General features: G+C 46.2%; 1 protein-coding gene across 3 annotated transcripts in view; it reads left to right on the top strand.

Moving 5' to 3' along the window:
• The first annotated feature begins 5005 nt into the window (after positions 1-5005).
• MYO7A (myosin VIIA) overlaps positions 5006-18253 on the top strand; it is a 175240-nt gene continuing 161992 nt past the window's right edge. For all 3 annotated transcript variants that reach the window (XM_082218967.1, XM_082218968.1, XM_082218969.1), the window contains exon 1: positions 5006-5294. The gene's annotated coding sequence lies outside the window, so the exon portion shown is untranslated. The remainder of the gene's footprint in view (positions 5295-18253) is intronic.

Raw genomic sequence — 18253 nt, forward strand, 5'->3', positions numbered from 1 at the left:
CTGCTCGGTCCCAGCGCCTGCCAACCTAGCAGTTCGAAAGCACCCCCGGGTGCAAGTAGATAAATAGGTACCGCTTACCAGCGGGAAGGTAAACGGCGTTCCGTGTGCGGCTCTGGCTCGCCAGAGCAGCGTTGTCACGCTGGCCACGTGACCCGGAAGTGTCTTCGGACAGCGCTGGCCCCCGGCCAATAGATGTGAGATGGGCGCACAAACCCCAGAGTCTGTCAAGACTGGCCCGTTCGGGCAGGGGTACCTTTACCTTTAGGCAAACTAAGGGATGCGGGTGGCGCTGTGGGTTAAACCACAGAGCCTAGGACTTGCCAATCAGAAGGTCGGCGGTTTGAATCCCCGAGACGGGGTGAGCTCCTGTTGCTCGGCCCCCACTCCTGCCAACCTAGCAGTTCGCAAGCACATCAAAGTGCAAGTAGATAAATAGGTACTGCTCCGACGGGAAGGTAAACGGCGTTTCCGTGCGCTGCTCTGGTTTCGCCAGAAGCGGCTTAGTCATGCTGGCCACATGACCCGGAAGCTGTACGCCGGCTCCCTTGGCCAGTAAAGCGAGATGAGCGCCGCAACCCCAGAGTCGGCCTCAACTGGACCTAACGGTCAGGGGTCCCTTTACTTTAAGGAAACTAAGGCCTGGGGGCCAGATCTGGCCCAATCGCCTTCCAAATCCAGCCCACAGGCAGTCCGGGAATCAGCCTGTTTTTACATGAGTAGAACGTGTCATTTTATTTAAAATGCATCTCTGAGTTATTTGTGGGGCCTTCCTGGTGTTTTTACATGAGTAGAATGTGTCCTTTTATTTAAAATGCATCTCTGGGTTATTTGTGGGGCATAGGAATTCGTTCATTTTCCCCCCTTCAAAATATAGTCTGGCCCCCCCCCCACAAGGTCTGAAGGACAGTGGACCTGCTGAAAAAGTTTGCTGACCCCTGCTTTCGCATATGTAATGAGAAAAGAATCTAATATCTCTATTCAGACCAAGTCTCTCCATAGTTTTCACTTTAGTGATAAGTTGTAATTCAACAACTTCTCTTTCAAGTCTATTCCTGAAATTCTTTTGTAATAAGACAACTGCTTTGAGATCCTGTATTGAATGTCCTGGGAGATTGACGTGTTCTCCTACTGGCTTCTCTGTATTGTGATTCCCGATGTCAGATTTGTGTCCATTTATCCTTTGGCATGAGGGACGCGGGTGGCGCTGTGGGTTAAACCACAGAGCCTAGGGCTTGCCGATCAGAAGGTCAGCAGTTTGAATCCCCGCGACGGGGTGAGTCCTGTTGCTCGGTCCCTGCTCCTGCCAACCTAGCAGTTCGAAAGCACCTCAAAGTGCAAGTAGTTAAATAGGTACCGCTCTGGCGGGAAGGTAAACGGCATTTCCGTGCGCTGCTCTGGTTCGCCAGAAGCGGCTTAGTCATGCTGGCCACATGACCCGGAAGCTGTACACCGGCTCCCTCGGCCAGTAGAGCAAGATGAGTGCCACAACCCCAGAGTCGGCCACGACTGGACCTGATGGTCAGGGGTCCCTTTACCTTTATCCTTTGGCGTAGGGTTTGGCCTGTTTGTCCAATATATACAGCGCTGTTTGCAAAGCAACAGAAAACTCCTCTCTGCATTTCCAGGGATTCGGAGGTGGGCTTCAAACACCTGTAACAGCAACCATGCTCTCTTTCTTCTCAACAAGAATAAAAGTCATAATTTAAAAATGGTTAAAGAGCCCAACCATTGCAGTCAATCTCAATTTGTAGTTTCTCCCACTTCTGCCCACACTGTGGAGCTATTGTGCTTGGAATATTGCTTGTTGAGAGGAGATGGTTCTGTTTTTGTTTTGCATTTGCCCATCGCTTCGGTCTGAACCCAACATTGGCCTTCCTCCTTGTCCGAATGCAGATCTAACAGCAGCTGAAAAGTCGTTATTTTATTTTTTATTGAATTTTACAAGAAAAGAAAAAGAAACAAAGAACAATAGTTAACACTGTAAACACATTTATGTACGTGTTTTCAGTGGCGTAGCGTGCGTTGTCAGCACCCGGGGCAAGGCAAGTAATTTGCCCCCCCCTAACCCGTGGATTTGCCCCCCCTAACCCTAACCCCCAGATGTTGCGGCCGGTGCGGCCGGCCCCCCCCTGCACCCCCCACGCTACGCCACTGCGTGTTTTCCAAAATACAGACTAAAAAAGAAAGAAAGAAAATACTTTTCATAACCAATATTACCAAATTCATGCTTCAAACATTACAATATATAAATCCTAGTTTAAACATTATAAAATACTTCCACCGCGTTCACCGCACGTCTCTTAGTTATCTTGCTCGCCTTTCCATCTGTTCTCCAATCATTTCCCTTCCTTAGGTTCTTTCATAATCCATCAAATCTTTATGTTCTCTATATTCTCCACAAGGTTAGTCTAAGCACAACCAAACTTTTGTATTTGAGCCCTGCTTGTATAAATATTCATTTAAGCATTCCTATTGTTTCTGTATTATAGTTTGGGGTTTATGCCTTATTAAATCCGTCAATTTTGATAACTCCAGGTAGTCACATAGTTTAATTAACCATTCCCCTTTTGTTGGGATATAATTTCCTTTCCAATGACTGGCTACCAACATGCTGAAGGAAATCAGCCCTGAGTGCTCACAGGAAGGACAGATCCTGAAGCTGAGGCTCCAATAATTTGGCCACCTCATGAGAAGAGAAGACTCCCTGGAAAAGACCCTGATGTTGGGAAAGATGGAGGGCACAAGGAGAAGGGGATGACAGGACGAGATGGTTGGACAGTGTTCTTGAAGCTACCAGCATGAGTTCGACCAAACTGTGGGAGGCAGTGGAAGACAGGAGTGCCTGGCGTGCTCTGGTCCATGGGGTCACGAAGAGTCGGACACGACTAAACGACTAAACAACAACAATGTCCAACACTGAACAGAGAGTCCTGATTTTGACTCCTGTTTCATAGAATTGTTCATCAGCATGGTGGGAGAATATAGAATTGTTTCATAAACTGAAAACTGAAAATAAAATTTTACAGACGATGACCTGCATGACATATCACCTTCCAGTGATTTCCTTCAGAATAGAGAGGCTTGATCTTCTTGCAGTCCATGGGACTCTCAAGAGTCTCCTCCAGCACCATAATTCAAAAGCATCAATTCTTCGGCGATCAGCCTTCTTTAGGGTCCAGCTTTCACTTCCATACATCACTACTGGGAAAACCATGGCTTTAACTAGACGGACCTTTGTTGGCAAGGTGATGTCTCTGCTTTTTAAGATGCAGAGACATTATATTTGCTGAATACACAAAGCTCCACAGGTTATCTTTCATCGTACAAAGTTTGGTACCTCGCTTCATTTAAAAATTTTCAGAGAATTTAAAGAAGTAAAAGGAAAGGTAACAGATTGGTTACAATATTTTCAATTAAATGAAGTACTTAAGAATGAAAAAAGAAAGGATTTACACTTGAAACTTCAAATTTTCAGAGAGAAATAATAGAAAGTGATATTAAATTATTTTAATATGCATAATATATTGTTGGAATGGGAAACCAAGGATGAAGAGGTCAAATGTGTTATGATAAAGTGGGCAAAAAACATGGGACATAATATTCAGATGACAGGTTGGGGAAGATTATGGAAGATTAATACAAAAGTCACGGCCTGTACGTCACTTAAAGAGAGCTACATGAAAATGATGTATAGATGGTATTTAACACCGGTTAAATTGGCAAAAATGTATAAAACAAGAGAAAACAAGTGTCGGAAGTGTAGAGAAGCAGAAAGTGCATTTTATCATATGTGGTGGCAATGCAAGGTTATTAAAAGTTTCTGGGAAATGATCTATAATGAATTGAGGAAAATGTTTAAATGACGTTTGTCAAAAAACCAGAAGCTTTTTTATTAGGTATTACAGGAATGGATAATATGCCTAAAGAATAGAAGAATCCATTCATGTACGCTACAATGGCCGCATGGATATTGCTAGCCCAACACCGGAACGAAGAAAAAGTCCCCACTAAAGAAGATTGGCAAATCAAATTAATGGAGTATGCTGAAATGGCCAAATTAACTAGGAAACCTAGAAATCAAGACGACAACAAAGATAGATAGATAGATAGATAGATAGATGATAGATAGATAGATAGATAGATGATAGATAGATACAGTGGCGTAGCGCGGGGGGTGCAGGGGGGGCCGGCCGCACCGGGTGCAACATCTGGGGGTTAGAGTTAGGGAGCGCAAATCCATGGGTTAGGGGGCGCAAATCCACGGGTTAGGGGGCGCAAATTACTTGCCTTGCCCCGGGTGCTGACAACCCACGCTACGCCACTGGATAGACAGACAGACAGACAGACAGATAGATAGATAGATAGATAGATAGATAGATAGATAGATAGATATATTTAGAATGGACAATGTTTATTGCATATGTACAAAAGCATTGTAAAGAAGTTAATACATTAGCAAGATTTTTAAAACGTAAGATTGTGGAGAATGTTTAAATTTGGAGGTAATCAGAGATGAAGACTTTATTGACGTGCATAAATTAAGATAACACAAAGGAACCAGGGGGTTCAAGTAATCCCAAAATGTGGATTGAGGGGGTTCAAGTAATCCCAAAATGTGGATTTAATACAATGTGAATGCAGTTGTTTGAAATCAAGCCCTGCCCAATGAGTTTCCAATGAGCCTCTGTCTGGTCACTGCGAGACCAGGACCCGGAGCTGGATACCCCTTTGGCCGTATCCAGATCGCATGCTCACAAGTGGGTTTTCCCTCCTCTCTGCACTTCCAGCAGCACCTGTTGGGAGATCAGCCACACCGTTGGGAAGGCCCCAGGAGTCCTGCTGGGCTCAGCTACAGAACCAGGAAACCTCATCCTCCAAAACTGCCAGGACCTGAGAAGGAGCAGGCTTTGCAAAAGTCGGCACCTAGCTTTTACTTTTCCCCAAAGAAGTTGGGTCAGGGAAATGACGCTTGCTAGTCCACCTGCTTGCCCCCTTTCTTGTCTCGTTCGGTAATCTCTCTCTGCTCAGCTCCTCCTCCTGGCTAAGACGGATCAGTGTGCATGAATGGAGTGAGTCAGGTACTGTGCAAAGCAGCTCTTGACAGCGAGCGAATGGGAAGGAAGCAGAGAGAGCTGGTGAGGAAGGGAAAACTGACAGCCAGGCGATGCACTCATTTGCCATCTGAACTGAACTCTGCTTTCACCGAGATCTCGCTGAGAACTGGACTTTGGGTTTCTTTCAAGAGATGCCCACCCGCTGTGGACTCGGAGAGGAAGTTTCCATGCGCCACTAAGGTAAGCTGCTAGCAAGCAGACCCAAGTCTAGAGCTGGCCAGTACAGTTCGTCTGGATTTCCATTTTAATTCATGGGGATTTTCTCAAAAGCCTCTTAGAGCTGCTGAGATTTCATTGCAGGCTTTCTCTTGTTCCCACAGACGGGCTGACTGTTACGGTTGTTTCTCTTTGTGGGTTGTTGTTGTTGTTGTTGCCTTCATGTGTATGTAGGGTGGGTGAGACAGTCACTTTTGGGAGTCTATCCCAAACAGCAAACAGATAAAAAGAAAAGCAAAAAAGAGATTTCTCTGGTCAAACAGGGAGATGTTTTACCCTTGCCTTCCCTGATCTAAGAGGCAGACCCCCATCCTCCAAAAAAAAACAAAACACAACCTCTTGTAATTAGAGTTGTGGCTCAATTAAATACATTGTAGCTGAGTGATCAAATGAGTTGTTAGTTAATCAATTGAGTCGTATAACCACCAGATTTGCATACAGGTGAAAGCAGCAGTTCTGAAGCAAGATGCGTACATTGTTTTTAAAGTGATGCATTGCCCGTAAGCGTCAAAAAAGGCATTGCCTCCTGTTTGAGGGGAAAGGAAAACTTCTAAAATCGTCCTTGCCGTCCACTTTTTTGGGGGGTGGGGGATTTAATAAAATATGTCTGCTTCTTGGTTATTCAGAGGCGCCTTTTTCACTGATTACGGCTGCAATCCTATACATAGACCTTCCCCATGGAACTCAACGAGGCTTTATTTTGAAAAGGCGTGTAGGGTTGCAGGGCAATTTCTTTCAATTGGTTAACCAATTAAGCGATTAGACATTCCTGCTTGCAAAGTTGCTGTACGAGAAGACGGGCCACAACTTCTTGATTGTGAGACACATCCCACCATCTTCACTAAATTCTCTCCCTCCCACCCCACCCCAGGTGCCAGATTTACCTCTTAAATCACATGCTGCTTCAAGAACATCCATTAAATTGATGCCACAAACAATAACTGGGTTGCTTGAGACATTGAGCTGGCTCCTGAGGTTGGGTTAGGAACAAAAAAGTGCCCAGTCTGTTGTTGCTGTAGATTTGCGTTCTATGGCGTTCGATGTTGGCTGAGACTCGAGATCTTGCAGAACATTTTAGGCTGTCTTTGAATTGTTGCAACTGCAAACGCTCCGTTCCTCACTAGCCTGCAAAAACACACACACAAAACAACAACAACAACACACAAAGTGTCCTCTTTGCCCCACAAGCCTAGATCAATAGGCTTATGTCATGCAAGGGTAGATTTCGAACAAATTGGGAGAAACCTTTTGAAAGCACTTTGATAATGGGAACCATTACCCGGGAAGGTAGTGAGCTATTCCCTTGTTGAAGATCTTCAAGCTGAGATTGGGTGGTAATCTGGTGGTGATCTACTGCTAGATTTCCTACACTGAGCAAGGACTTGGATTAGAAAGTCCTCCAATTCGATACCTAGTTTTTTAGTGTTCAGATAGAGTAGAAGGGATCAGGCAGCAGTATCGTCATGTTTCTTTGTCTGCCATCTCCCCACAAAACTGTAGCCAGTGTGGCTCACAAGATATCACAAGAGGCAGTGATGGCCATCAATTTGGATGGCTTTAAAAGAGGATTAGACAAATGCATGAATGGTAAAGGTAAAGGCAACTATGGGGTGCGGCGCTCATGTTGCTTTCAGGCCGAGGGAGCTGGCATTTGTCCACAGACAGCTTTCCGGGTCATGTGGCCAGCAGGACTAAACCGCTTCTGGCGCAATGAAACACCATGATGGAAACCAGAGTGCATGGAAGCGCTGTTTACCTTCCTGCCACAGTGGTACCTATTTATCTACTTGCACTGGCATGCTTTCAGATTGCTAGGTTGGCAGGAGCCGGGACAGAGCAATGGGAGCTCACCTTGTCACGGGGATTCGAACCTCCGACCTTCTAATCGGCATGCCCCAAAGGCTCTGTGGTTTAGACCACAGCGCCACCTGCATCTCTTGCATGAAGATTGCACTATTGAGGCCTCCTAGATACATTGGCTATACTCTGCCATCAAAGTATGGATTTAAAAGAGGAAAGAGACAGATTCATGGAGGAAAGGGCTGTCAGTGGCTACTAGTCATGGTGGTTATTGCTCTTCCTTCGCAGCAATGCTTCTGAATAGCAGTTGCTGGAAACCACAGGAAGGGAGGGACAGCTGTTGTGCTCAGATCCTGCTTGCTGTTTTCCCACAGGCATCTAGCTGGTTAGAGTGAGGACAGGATCCTGGACTGGATGGTCTACCGGCCTGCTTAAGCAAGCCTACTTTTACGTTCTTATCAAAAGAAGAACATAGAACAATTAAAAAACGGCAATTTTGAGAACACTTACCGTATTTTTCGCTCTGTAAGACGCACCAGACCACAAGACGCACCTAGTTTTTGGAGGAGGAAAACAAGAAAAAAAATATTCTGAATCTCAGAAGCCAGAACAGCAAGAGGGAATCGCTGCGCAGTGAAAGCAGCAATCCCTCTTGCTGTTCTGGCTTCTGGGATAGCTGCGCAGCCTGCATTCGCTCCATAAGACGCACACACATTTCCCCTTACTTTTTAGGAGGGGAAAAGTGAGTCTTATAGAGCAAAAAATACGGTAAATAACAATCGTCTTCTCAATCATTACAGAAAACAAATCTATAAAACATGGGTAGGCAAACTAAGGCCCGGGGGCAGGATCCGGCCCAATCGCCTTCTAAATCCAGCCTGCAGACAGTCCGGGAATCAGTGTGTTTATACATGAGTAGAATGTGTGTTTTTATTTAAAATGCATTTCTGGGTTATTTGTGGGGCCTGCCTGGTGTTTTTACATGAGTAGAACATGTGCTTTTATTTAAAATGCATCTCTGGGTTATTTGTGGGGCATAGGAATTTGTTCCTTTCCCCCCCTTCAAAATATAGTCCAGCCCCTCACATGGTCTGAGGGACAGTGGACCGGCCCCCTTCTGAAAAAGTTTGCTGACCCCTGATATAAAACAACACAAAGAAGCTGATCTAATTTAGCAGCCTCAAACTAAACAGTCTGGAGAAGAGGAGGTGAAGGGGTGATATGATAGCCATGTTCAAATATATAAAAGGATGTCATATAGAGGAGGGAGAAAGGTTGTTTTCTGCTGCTCCAGAGAAGCGGACACGGAGCAATGGATCCAAACTACAAGAAAGAAGATTCCACCTAAACATTAGGAAGAACTTCCTGACAGTAAGAGCTGTTTGACAGTGGAATTTGCTGCCAAGGAGTGTGGTGGAGTCTCCTACTTTGGAGGTCTTTAAGCAGAGGCTTGACAACCATATCTCAGGAGTGCTCTGATGGTGTTTCCTGCTTGGCGGGGGGTTGGACTCGATGGCCCTTGTGGTCTCTTCCAACTCTATGATTCTATGATTCTATGAGTTTGAAAAGAATGCCTGGTGCAGAAATAAAAGGGTGGTATACAAAACAGGGGGCGGAGAAAGAGTCACTATACCAAAAAGGCATTTCCACAAAGAACGTAAGAAGAGCTTGCTGGATCACACCACTGGCCCACCTGCTCTCAAAGGAGTAGACCAGATACCTGGATTTGAGCACAAGAGCAACTCTCCCCTCTGTCGTTTCCAGCAATGGGTTTGTGGAAGCATCGCTGCCTCTAACTGCGCTGGTTAGCAGCCTTCAGTAGCCGACAGGCATCCACCACAATTTACGTACAGTACATGCATTAGGTGGTGGCTGCGTCTATCGCCTGGCATGCTAGCGAATGGTACAGTTTTGGGTCTTCTGCAAGAGGGCCTTGAAATAAACCCAGAGCTTGGGTTCACTTGCCAAGAAAGAAAGAAAAGGAAGGGAGGAAGGAAGGAAGGAAGGAAGGAAGGAAGGAAGGAAGGAAGGAAGGAAGGAAGGAAGGAAGGAAGGAAGGAAAGAAAGGAAAGGAGGAAGGAAAGAAAGGAAGGGAGGAAAGGAAAGGAGGAAGGAAAGGAAGGAAAGAAAGAAAAGAATAGATTCTCAGGACAGTTGGAGAGAGAAACCCATTGTATCTACCCAAGCATTTAACGCAACAACTTTGCAAGGACGGCACGGGATCCTGGCGTTTTCTGTGCATCTGCTTTTAATCAGGTCAGGACAACTTCCAAACAAGAAGGCGGCAGAATCCATTTGCTGGGAGGAATGTGGAGCTTTTGTTTTGCCCCAATGGAAGCCGCGAGAACCGACATCCTCCTGGATAATACAGGGCAGACGGCCTGTAAATACAGACATTCTGCCCGCTATACCTGTCGAACGTGCGTCTTTACAGATTCTGTTTAGCGGATGACATCAGGGGCAAACTACACATTGCAATGCAGTTGCCTATAACATTAGTCCGATGGCTTAACTCAGAGGGTGCCCAAGCTTTTTAAGATTAAAGTCGTTGAGTTTGGGTTTTTTTAATACATTTTTACCCCAAAGTTCTTGAGCTTTTTTAGGAGTTAACCCCAAAGTTGTTGGGCTTTTTCTAGGATTTTATCCCAGGACGTATGCTGCCTGGGGGCCAGATTAAAACATCCGGCGGGCCAGATTAGGCCCCTGAAACGGACTTTGGACATGCCTGGCTTAAGTACAAAGTATCTCGGACCGGGGAGCGACTTGCAGCAGAGCGGCAATTATCCCTTCCTCTTTTCTCTGCGTTCCCCCCCAAAATCACTTCCCCAGGAGGATACCAGTTCCCTCCAAAACCAGTTCCGCAGGGGGATAAAAGTGTGTTTGCAAAGGGACATGCCTTGTCTGGAAGTTTAAAGGTAAAGGTAACGGGACCCCTGGCCATTAGGTCCAGTCGTGGCCGACTCTGGGGTTGTGGCACTCATCTCGCTTTATTGGCCGAGGGAGCCGGCGTACAGCTTCCGGGTCATGTGGACAGCATGACTAAGCCGCTTCTGGCGAACCAGAGCAGCACACGGAAACACCGTTTACCTTCCCGCTGGAGCGGTACCTATTTATCTACTTGCACTTTGATATGCTTTCAAACTGCTAGGTTGGCAGGAGCAGGGACCGAGCAACGGGAGCTCACCCCATTGCGGGGATTCGAACCACCGACCTTCTGATCAGCAGGTCCTAGGCTCTGTGGTTTAACCTACAGCGCCACCTGTGTCTGTGTTTGGAAGTTTAGTGGTGTGCTAAAAGTGGGAGGTGGGAATTTCAAGGGGAAAGTGGTAGGTCTCAGGTGTTGGTGATCATAGAGTCTTTTGCACCAATGGAAAATATATTTAAACCTGAACCTGAACAATAATAGTAGGGGACTGCAGGGGCAGTGAAGCGGAACTTTCTTCCATGAATGTCATTAAGGCTGCAATGCTAAGCATATCTGCTAGGGTGAAAGGCACATTGGGTTCATTGGGACTAACATCTGAGTAAGCAGGCTATAGAGAGCACTGCAACCTTAACTTATCTTATGCTTATATATAAGTTTATTTATTAATAAACATTTCTACGTTGCGCATCATATGAGGATCATGTCAGGAAAAAGCAGCAATGCAAAAGCCAGCTGCAGGTGGCTGGAAAGCAAAACAGGATGTTGTAGTCTCGAACTGTTCTGGTGGGGAAAAGGGGCAGTCCATTCTCTATACTGAGCACCGGATGTTAGCTCAGAGTGTCATCTGACCTGTACTAGAAGTACAGGGGCGGAGTTGTGACTCTACTGCTGGAGTCTGAAGGGTACAGACACGTTTCTCTGTACTGCTGAATGACAGGAATAAAACACATGTAAATAGGACTCCTGTCTGTCTCTTCCCCTCCCTGGGGGAATGCAAGGAGGAGGGAGGAGGGTGTGTTCTTCTCACGTTTGAGGAGGATCGCTGATTTACGACCTTGCCTGCCGGGAGACGCAGACGGGAAGGTCAACAAGTATCTCAGTCGGTTGCCCGGGGGGACCAGTTACCTCTGACTGCGAGCTGAGATACTGACAGATCACTGGGTGGTTTACAATATATAATCACAAAAATACACAACCCATCAGTTAATAATAATAATAATAATAATAATAATAATAATAATAATAATAATAATTTATTATTTATACCCTACCCATCTGGCTGGGCCTCCCCAGCCACTCTGGGCGGCCCCCATCAAAATATCAAAATACAGTAATGCATCAAACATTAAAAGCTTCCCTAAACAGGGCTGCCTTGAGATGTCTCCTAAAAGTCTGGTAGTCGTTGTTCTCTTTGACATCTGTTGGGAGGGCATTCCACAGGGTGGGTGCCACCACCGAGAAGGTTCTCTGCCTGGTTCCCTGTAGCCTCACTTCTTGCAGTGAGGGAACTGCCATAAGGCCCTCGGAGCTGGACCTCAGTGTCCTGGCCAAATGATACGAGTGGAGACGTTCCTTCAGATATAGTGGACCGAGGCTGTTTAAGTTAAGTTCTTCACACCAGTCTGAGATTTCCCTTTTAAAAAGCCCTTGTGATAATTCACCAGCACTTTAGAGCAAAGTGCTCCTGATATACAAATTTTTGCGTGCAATTTTGCCTGATCTGCACTTTTTTTTTTGCAAAGCAATGTCCCCTCATATAATGCACCTTTCTTTGCTATTTCCACCCACCTTTCCATTTTTATACACAACATGCAGCTAGTATATGCATTTCCATACATAGCACCGGGACTGGAAAACTGCATTACAAAATTCAGATGAGTGTGTTGTGAGCTGCCCAGCCAGATGGGTGGGGTATTATTATTATTATTATTAAATTAATAATGTGTTTTGCTTCTCAAATTAGGAAGGTTCACCTTTTAAAGCTAGCTGAATTCCTCCTCCATCCCTATTTATTTGTAGGATTTATCCCAGGGCAGTTCACCCCTCTACCTCTGGCTGACTCAGAATTCGAACACACTTCTCCAAGGGAGTGTCTCCGAATTCCCAGATGTCTGCAGCAGATACTCAATATGACAAGACAGTTTGGGGTTGCCATATGGCCCTGTTGGGCAGGTTTTGCCCTGACTGAAGCCATGCCAGCCTCTACCCATTTGGAATATTAGTTGGCCCGGATCCCCAGCTTTTATTAAAACGGGAGAGGGAGCAAGTATCTAGTGGTTTAGTATTTTAAACCCTTGTGTGTCTGCACTGGCATTCAATGTAAGGCAGCTCTCTGTGTTCCATTGTAGCCCCTTGAAGGGGAAAGAAATATCACTTCTTTGTTGTTGTTGTTTAGTCGTTTAGTCGTGTCCGCCTCTTCGTGACCCCCTGGACCAGAGCACGCCAGGCACTTCTGTCCTCCACTGCCTCCCGCAGTTTGGTCAAACTCATGCTGGTAGCTTCGAGAACACTGTCCAACCATCTCGTCCTCTGTCATCCCCTTCTCCTTGTGCCCTCCATCTTTCCCAACATCAGGGTCTTTTCCAGGGAGTCTTCTCTTCTCATGAGGTGGCCAATGTATGGGAGCCTCAGCTTCAGGATCTGTCCTTCCAGTGAGCACTCAGGGCTGATTTCCTTCAGAATGGAGAGGTTTGATAACTTCTTTAAGAGTTCCTTTTACTCGTTGTTGGTAGTTGTTACCGGCTGGGAGCCAGGGAGAGGTTCTTCTGCATAAATTCTCCGGAAGACAAACCTTTGAAAGTTCTCCAGGCCAACATACATCTTGGGGTGGTGAATTTCGATACAATACAATATCTTTATTGTCATTGTCCCATACAGAACAACGAAATTGAAAAATCTACATAAGACATTCAAAACCCAACAAGCCTGCTATCCCAGCTATCCCAACCTGGTTAGTCCCTAAAAACTCTGATACCCCATTTTTAAATACAGCGGTACCTCGGGTTACATACGCTTCAGGTTACAGACTCCGCTAACCCAAAAATAGTGCTTCAGGTTAAGAACTTTGCTTCAGGATAAGAACAGAAATTGTGCTCCGGCGGCATGGCAGCAGCAGGAGGCCCCATTAGCTAAAGTGGTGCTTCAGGTTAAGAACAGTTTCAGGTTAAGTACGGACCTCTGGAACAAATTAAGTACTTAACCTGAGGTACCACTGTACAATATATTCCCATAGAGACTCCTTATACTGTGCTTAAAACCAAAATCGCATTTGGGTAGAAACTGTTTCTCAGGCGGCTAGTCCTGGTCTTTATAACCCTGGACCTTCTTCCAGAAGGCAGAAGTTGAAAGAGATCATTTCCGGGGTGCGCACTATCCTGTGCTATCTCTGCAGCTTTCTTATGGCACCTGGAAGCCTAGATTTGATCTAAGGTGGGAAGAGTGCACCCAATTATTCTCTCCACAGTCTTTACAACCCTGGACAGCGTTGTTTTTCAAGAGGCACAGTATGAAGGAACAGGGTTCTGTTCTCCCCATCCTGTCCAGCTCCTCTTCTCTGTCTCGTGCTTGCTAACTTGTGACTTCACAATCGCCGGGTTACCATGGAACGGATTATTCTGCCATGAACGAAAGCCGTTTTTGGCTCACCCGCTTCCAAAGCCTTTTCAGGGGCTGTGGAGGCTGGCTAGGGAAAAAGGGGGGACTACTCAGGAGTAAGGATGGGCAGATCTATTGATTTCGCTTTCCGGTTTTTGCAGTGATCGGATCTGTTCTCCACAACACTTTGTTATTTGTCGTTGCTGTTAAATGCTGAAAGTTAAGCAACAGTATAATGGGAATTTCTTCTGCAACTCACATTTTTATCTTCAGTTTTCCCTAATATACACTTCCTTTTTGCAAAGCCATTTCTGCAAGTATGATGCATTTATGTACATTATATTCATGAATACAGTGGTACCTCGGGTTAAGTACTTAATTCGTTCCGGAGGTCTGTTCTTAACCTGAAACTGTTCTTAAGCTGAAGCACCACTTTAGCTAATGGGGCCTCCTGCTGCCGCCGCGCCACCGAAGCATGATTTCTGTTCTCATCCTGAAGCAAAGTTCTTAACCTGAAGCACTATTTCTGGGTTAGCGGAGTCTGTAACCTGAAGCGTATGTAACCTGTAGCGTATGTAACCCGAGGTACCACTGTATATGTGTTTTTGTGGGCACTTTGCCTCAGTAAATGCATTCCTGTACACGTTACTAGGCTGGAATTCCCTGAGTCCGAATTTTTCCATGTACAAGATGATTTTTGTGCTTAGAAAAAATAGTCAAAGATTGGGGGCTGCCTTATGGTGAATTCACAGGTTTGGGCTTTGACTCTGGCCCTATTTCTTAATTTTGGGTTCAAAAAAATAGAGGTCATCTTATACATGGGGGCATCTTATACCCGGGAAAATACGGTATATTTCCCACTTCTTTAATGAAACCCACCCATCATCAAAAGAGCATCTTTAGCTCCCTCAGCAGCGGTTGTGTTAGAGAATCTGTCTTCTGCATCGATCTGTTTTCTCTCTTGCCTTCCCCCCGCCATTTCCAGGCTGGATTAAATGGCCATTTTGGCTGCCCTCAGCGACGGGGATTATGTCCTGAAGGAAATTATGTCCTCACATTACACAACGCCTCTCGACAGACCACCTCTAAGTTTCTCTTCCTGGCCTGGGAACAGGCAGCCATTAAACTTTCATCAGGTGTTTAAGCGACTGCTGATGCTCCCCTGTGGAAAAACACCAAATTTTTCACCAGATTCATCCGTGAATCCAAGCTCGGCTCAAGATATGTTTCTGCCTGAGGCGAAGGGGAAGATGGAGACTCCCTATGCTATATACAAAACACCACCAGGGAGGGGGCTCTGAGCCCTTATGGCACCTGTTTAACCATGGCGCTCTTTTAAGCCACCCTGTTCACTAGTGGCGGTGAATGATTGTATAGCTATATTTTAGGGCCCCACTCTCTTGGGGCCCCCTAAAAAAATTAAAGGGAAAAAAACTGGATGTACGTTTCCAAAATATAAGATAAAAAGCAAATAAAATAAAACCTACATTCAGCAACAGTGTTCTGTGTTGTGTAGGCTCCTATGATGTAAGTCATGGGCCCCTCTGCTAGCCTGCTCCCTAAAACATCACTGGTTTGCTCCTTTCTATATATAGGGATGCAGGTGGTGCTGTGGGTTAAACCACAGAGCCTAGGACTTGCCGATCAGAAGGTCAGAGGTTCGAATCCCCGCAACGGGGTGAGCTCCATTGTTCGGTCCCTGCTCCTGCCAACCTAGCAGCTCGAAAGCACGTCAAAGTGCAAGTAGATAAATAGGTACTGCTCCGGTGGGAAGGTAAATGGCGTTTCCGTGCGCTGCTCTGGTTCGCCAGAAGCGGCTTGGTCATGCTGGCCACATGACCCGGAAGCTGTATGCTGGGTCCCTCGGCCAATAAAGCGAGATGAGCGCTGCAACCCCAGAGTCGGCCACGACTGGACCTAATGGTCAGGGGTCCCTTTACCTTTATATATAGGGTGCCTACATTCTGCATGGACTGGTTGCATCGCAACCTGTGCAATTGGCCTATTAGGTCCATAAATGACCAAACAGCATATATTCAACACAAAAAACAGCAATAATTTGTTGTTGGCAAAGCACAGCTGGACATATAAAGGGCCCCATTACCTTCAGTAGCTTAGGGCCTCATCAAACCTAAATCCGGCCTTGACTGTGGTAGTGGCGAGGGTGGAGGCTGAAGATTCGGCTGCCCCAAAGTGTGGATGCAAACGGCTCAGTGGGTCAGTGCGTTTGGCTGTAAACCAGAAGGTAGGTAGTTCAAGCCCACCCAGGGACGGCTAGATGACTGTCAGGGTCCCTTTCAACTCTATTTATTTATTTTATTTATAGAATTCATATACCACCCTATACCAGGGGTAGGTGGGTCTCAGGGCGCTTAAAGGTGTGTAATGAAGGCGCCAGGCGAACTGTCCTGGGGAGAGCATTCCACAGACAGGGAGCCACTGCAGAGAAGGCCCTGTTCTCGTGTTGCCACCCTCCTGACCTCTCAAGGAGGGCCTCAGAAGATGATCCCAGGGACTGGGTAGGTTCATATGTAAAGTGGTGGTCCTTGAGCCGTTTAAGACTTTATAGGTCAAAACTCTACAGTTCTACAGTTCTGTGATTCTCTATTGGACAAGATTTGCCACACACAGGTCAACCTCTCCTAGAGAGGTGGGTGAGAGGCATCTGAAGTCCCTAGCTGGGAGTTCCTTAGGCTTCCAGTTCCAGGAATCGAAAGGGCCATAAAGTTTCTGCGCCTGTCAACGTGCACTTTGTTCTGCAAATAGACACAGTGCCCTGCAAGCAATCTCAGAAGAATGTGGCTTATTTAGGTCACAGGCGCACAGCATTCCCAGCCCTACGGAGAGCTCCACAGCAACGAGACTTGCTGCTGGAAGATTGGGTGAAACTCTGGGGTTTGTGCAGAGCAAGGGACCTCCAGATTCCCAGATTATCCCTGTATCTCGGACCAGCTCCATCTGGTACGCAGGCTGAGACCCTACCTGCCTGCAGACTGTCTTGCCAGAATGGTGCATGCCCTGGTTATCTCCCGCTTGGACTACTGCAATGCACTCTCCGTGGGGCTACCTTTGAAGGTGACCCAGAAATTACAACTAATCCAGAATGCGGCAGCTAGACTGATGACTGAGAGCGGCTGCCAAGACCACATAACACCAGTCCTGAAAGACCTACCTTGGCTCCCAGTATGTTTCCGAGCACAATTCAAAGTGTTGGTGCTGACCTTGAAAGCCCTAAATGGCCTCGGCCCAGTAGGCCTGAAGGAGCATCTCCACTCCCGTCGTTCAGCCCGGACACTGAGGTCCAGCGCCGAGGGCCTTCTGGAGGTTCCCTCATTGTGAGAAGTGAGGTTACAGGGAACCAGGCAGAGGGCCTTCTTGGTGGTGGTGTCTGCCCTGTGAAAAACACCCCCTTCCGATGTGAAGAAAATAAACAACTATCTGACTTTTAGAAAACATCTGAAGGCAGCCCTGTTTAGGGAAGTTTTTAATGTTTGATATTTTATTATGTTTTTAATATTCTGTTGGAAGCTGCCTAGAGTGGCTGGGGATAATAAGTTGTTGTTGTTGTCTTCGTCGGCCAGATGGTCAGGGTATAAGCAATAAGTTGTTGTTTTTGTTGTTGTTGCCTCTATGTTGACCTCCCTGTCCTTTAAAGTTTAGACCAGGCATTCCCAATCTGTGGCCCTCCAGATGTTTTGGGACTACAACTCCCATGATCCATAGCTAACAGGACTAGTGGTCAGGGATGATGGGAATTGTAGTCCAAAACATCTGGAGGGCCGAAGGTTGGAGATGCCAGGTTTAGACTGATATGTCTTGGGTTGCATCCTGTTCACAGAGTCCTCTTCGCACTTCCCTCAACACTCAACACTGTGAGTGCTTCTGGGGAAAGCCCCATGAGAGCGTTACCTCAAGATATCACCCTCTTGGCTTTAACTGAGGTGAAGGCAGCTGGGGAGGCTGCACGGTGCAGGTGAGGCAGTTTGTAGAATGAAGGAAAAGACACTCCCAAGCACCCCTCGGTCACCTCAAAAATAAGGTATGTGCATCAAAACTCTGCACCCCACCCACAAGTATTTCGCTAAATTTTCCTTCCCCCCTTGGATGAATTTCCAAGAGCAATTCTTGTTTCTCATTAATTGATGGAGCACGGGAGGAGAATTTTCCAGCATGGCAATAGGAAACCAAATATATATATATATATATATATATATATATATATATATATACTCCTAGCCATCAAATATTTTTAATTGAAATCTCTTTCAAAATGGTGTATGTGCAAAATTGTTGTTGTTGTTGTTTAGTCGTGTCCGACTCTTTGTGACCCCCTGGACCAGAGCACGCCAGACACTCCTGTCTTCCACTGCCTCCCGCAGTTTGGTCAAACTCATGCTGGTACCTTCAAGAACATTGTCCCACCATCTCATCCTCTGTCCTCCCCTTCTCCTTGTGCTCTCCATCTTTCCCAACATCAGGGTCTTTTCCAGGGAGTCTTCTCTTCTCATGAGGTGGCCAAAGTATTGGAGCCTCAGCTTCAGGATCTGTCCTTCCAGTGAGCACTTAGGGCTGATTTCCTTCAGAATGGATACGTTTGATCGTC

This window comes from Podarcis vaucheri (genome assembly GCF_965113315.1).
Source record: "Podarcis vaucheri genome assembly, chromosome: 4".
In the NCBI taxonomy this organism is placed as follows: Eukaryota; Metazoa; Chordata; class Lepidosauria; order Squamata; family Lacertidae; genus Podarcis; species Podarcis vaucheri.